Here is a 3,950-nt window from a genome sequence, read left to right as displayed (position 1 = left end):
ATGTGCTTATATCACTCATCTATTGTGTACTGGTCTACTTGTCTCATCTTTTGCTTGACCTACTTCATGACAACATTCATGTTTATTAACTGAGTGCACTATGTTTGAATTTGAAATATGCCTATAATGACAGTTCCTAGCAATTGGTCAGTAGGGTTGGGACTTGGAAACTGAGTAGGAGGAAGGTGAAATATAGTGGGATGACTGGAAAGAGAAACGAGTAGGAATCAGAAGCAATTTTGCTACATGTAAGATTCTTTAAATATTCAGAGAACCATCTTTCTAGTCATGTTTTAATTTGTTTAATTTGTTGCCCTTTGATTTTAATGTTCAGCTAAACACTTTTTTTCCTAGTCATTTTTATTATTTTCTCTGTATGTCTCTTTTCTCATTCTCTAGTGCTTCCTTGCTCATTTTTGTTGTTCATTTTGCACCTAGCTCTTTGAATCCTTCAACTTCTTTCTAGTTTCCTACTATTTTTTCAGGTTCTAAAACCCCTATCTTGGGTGCGGATCCATAGCGTAGCAGTTAGCATGTCTGCTTTACACACAGAAGCTCCTTAATTTGTGCCCCAGTGGAGCCACGGTCCATGGTCTATGACTATGCCACCCTGAACAAGCCCGATTTGGTCTAATCTTAGAAACTAAGCAGGGTTGGGCCTGGCTAGTACTTGGATGGGCGACCACCTAGGAAGACCAGGTGCTGTAGGCATAAATAATAATAATAAATAATTTTTAAAAATAAAAATAAATAAAACCCTATCTTCATTCAAAGCCTTCATAAAATTTTATATAGCTACGATAACAGTGACAAATAGAGTGTTTGTTACGGGCACAGCATTATATTAAACACTATAGGTGCATTTCTTTATTTAATTCTTCTATAACAACCCTGTCAGACAAATTCTACTAAAACCCCTAGTCACAGGAGGAAACTGAAACAGAGGGAGGTTAAGTAACCTGACCAAGGTTACTCAGCTGGGAAATACATAAACAGGGATTCAAACCCAGGTAGTCTGGCTCTAGAGTCTGTGTTCTTAATCACTGCACAGAGACCCTTGTACTCACTGTGAATGATATACTTTGTGTTAATCCTGCCACATTCTCACTGGTGTCCATGTCCCATGGCCTTCTGTGTTTCTGAAGCTTCCCTCAGTAGTCTTACATAAAAACTATTGGAGTGGACAAGGTGATATGCTACTTCCCTTCAAGGACAGACTTGTGGCCCCAGCTTCTGGGAATGTGGTAGGCAGCTGCAGGCTTCAGAACTTATCTCAGCTACAGTGAGCCCCCTAGCTCAAGGTCACATCCTTTCTAAGGCAGCCCATATCCAATGGCCAAGGAGGGTACAAAGATATGGAATTACTTGATGACCCATTTTAGTTCCAGAGCTTCCTGTGGGGTTGGATGAGGCTGTCATCAAGCCTGCATGGCAGCTCAACTTCTACTCAATTCTGCTTCCTCCCCTTTTATCCTCAGTTGTTGGTTCCAAAGGCACTGTCTGATAAACTATTAGACATATTATTACCATAAGCCTTGAACACTCAAAAAAGAATAAAATCTTCACTCTGTAGCTAAAATAAAAGGAAAGAGACAGGTATATGGAAAAGCCAAGAACAAAGGAAATATTGATGATAAATTTTAAAGATGGCAGACTTATTTTGCATCACTTAAAATTTTTTTTAAATAACATGTTTTCCTTATTTATTCTTGAAAATTATAAAAACACTAAACAAAGGGCAAATGTTCTAACAAATCTCAATTGAGGTTTTGCTTGCAGTGTAAGACATCCTCGATACACTAAATGCTAAATTATAATTCTATTCAGAGGACAGGAACCCAGGGAAGATGAACTATATTGCAACAGTATCTTCTACTGATCAGGCATTTTTTTATTTATAAAAAATTTCAATTACAGTTGACATTCAGGTTTGGAGCATAATGGTTAGACATTTACATAACTTTTAATGTGATCCCTCTATTAAGTCTAGTACCCATCTGACACCACACGTAGTTAGTTATTATGACGTTGACTATATGTCCTATGCTGTATTATCCCTGTGACTATTTTGTAACTGCCAATTTGTACTTCTCAATCCTTTCAGCTTTTTCACCCAGCCTCTCAACTCCCCTCTCATCTGGTAAATATCAGTTTGTTCTATGTGTCTGAGTTTGTTTCTCTTTTGTTTGTTCATTTAGCGTGTATTTTATACTCCACCTATAAGTGAAATAATGTGGTATTTGTCTTTCTCTGTCTGACTTATTTCACTTAGCATAATATCCTCTAGGTCTATATATGTTGTCACAAATGGTAGAATTTGTAAATAATGAGTATTGTAAATAATGCTGCAATGAACATAAGGATGCATATATCTTTTCGAATGCTTTGGATTTCTTCAGATAAATGCCCAGAAGTGGGATTGCTGGGTCATATGGCAGTTTTATTTTTAGTTTTTTGAGAAATCCTCATACTGTTTTCCATAGTAGTTGCATCAATTTGGAACTCTACTAACAGTGCACGAGAGTTCCTTTTTCTCCACATTCCAACCAACACTTGTTATTTGTTGATTTATTGATGATAATCATCTGACAGGTGTGAGGTGATAACCTCACTGTGGTTTTAATTTGCATTTCTCTGAAAATTAGTGACCTTGAGCATCTTTTCCTATGTGTATTGGCCATCTGTATTTTTTCTCTAGAGAAATATCTGTTCAGGTCTAGTCAGATTCTTTGTATTATTGGTGTTAAGTTATATGAGTTTCTTATATTTTTTATACTAATTCCTTATTGGGTGTATCATTGGTGAATCTCTTCTCCCAATCAATAGGATATCTTTTTGTTTTGTTGACGGTTTCCTTTGCTGTGCAAAATCTTTTTAGTTTGATGTAGTCCCATTTGTTTATTTTTTCTTTTGTTTCTCTTGCCCAAAGAGACATATCCAAAAAAAAAAAAAAAAGGAGCAATGCCAAAGAGTTTACTGCCTATATTATGTAATAGGGGTTTTATGGTATGTCTTTAATTCATTTTGAGTTTGTTCTTGTATATGGTATAATAAAGTGGTCTAGTTTCATCTTTTTGTCTGTATCTGTCCAGGTTTGCCAATACCGTTTATTGAAGAGACTATCTTTACCGCATTGTATATTCTTGCCTCCTTTGTCATAGATTAAGTGACCACATAGGCATGGGTTTATTTCTGAGTTCTCTATTCTGTTCTGTTGATTTATGTGTCTGTTTTTTATGCCAGTACCATGCTGTTTTGATTACTATAGCTTTGTAGTATAGTTTGATGTCAGGTAGGATGATATCTCCAAATTTGTTCTTCTTTCTTAAGATCGCTTTGGCTATTCAGGATCTTTCATAGTTCCATATAAATTTTAGGATTATTTATTCTACTTCTGTGAAGAATGCCATTGGTATTTTAATAGGAATTGCATTAAATCTGTAGATTGTTTCTTTAGGTATATGGTCATTTTAACAATATTAATCCTTCCATTCCATGAAAATGATCTATCCTTCCATTTATTTGTATCTTCTTCAATTTATTTCTTTGATGTCTCAATTTAGGTCTTTTACCTCTTTGTTTATAGGTATTCCTAGGTATTTTATTTTATTTATGTATTTTTTTCAATACATGAGTATTATTGCATCTTTAAAATATCATAAATAAGTCTGAGGCATTATCTGACATCTTGGTGTTTCTGTGGCTGGACAACTTTGATCTTATTCATCAGCCTGCTGAACTGCTCCTTTTTCAGAAACATAGATACCATCCAAAATTTTTCTGTTATTCTTGTTTTATAACTAATGTGGCTTGTTTAATCAGAACAGCTGAATTTGTTACAAGTTTAAGTCATTTCTTTCAAGAATTAACTCATCTTTACTAAACAAGAAATGCCCAGTCTCATCTGAACCCTGTGGATCTATTTTTTCACCCAGAAATTTCAAATTTCA

The 3,950-nt window shown here is 35.1% G+C and overlaps 1 pseudogene; it reads left to right on the top strand.

Annotated features, from left to right (window-relative positions):
* The first annotated feature begins 592 nt into the window (after positions 1-592).
* LOC118613879 lies at positions 593-711 on the top strand (annotated as a pseudogene).
* Positions 712-3,950: the final 3,239 nt, after the last annotated feature.

Source organism: Rousettus aegyptiacus, unplaced genomic scaffold, assembly GCF_014176215.1.
Source record: "Rousettus aegyptiacus isolate mRouAeg1 unplaced genomic scaffold, mRouAeg1.p scaffold_m13_p_2, whole genome shotgun sequence".
Lineage (NCBI taxonomy): Eukaryota > Metazoa > Chordata > Mammalia > Chiroptera > Pteropodidae > Rousettus > Rousettus aegyptiacus.
The sequence above is the reverse complement of the archived record's forward strand: the minus strand, read 5'-3'. Positions and strand labels throughout refer to the sequence as shown.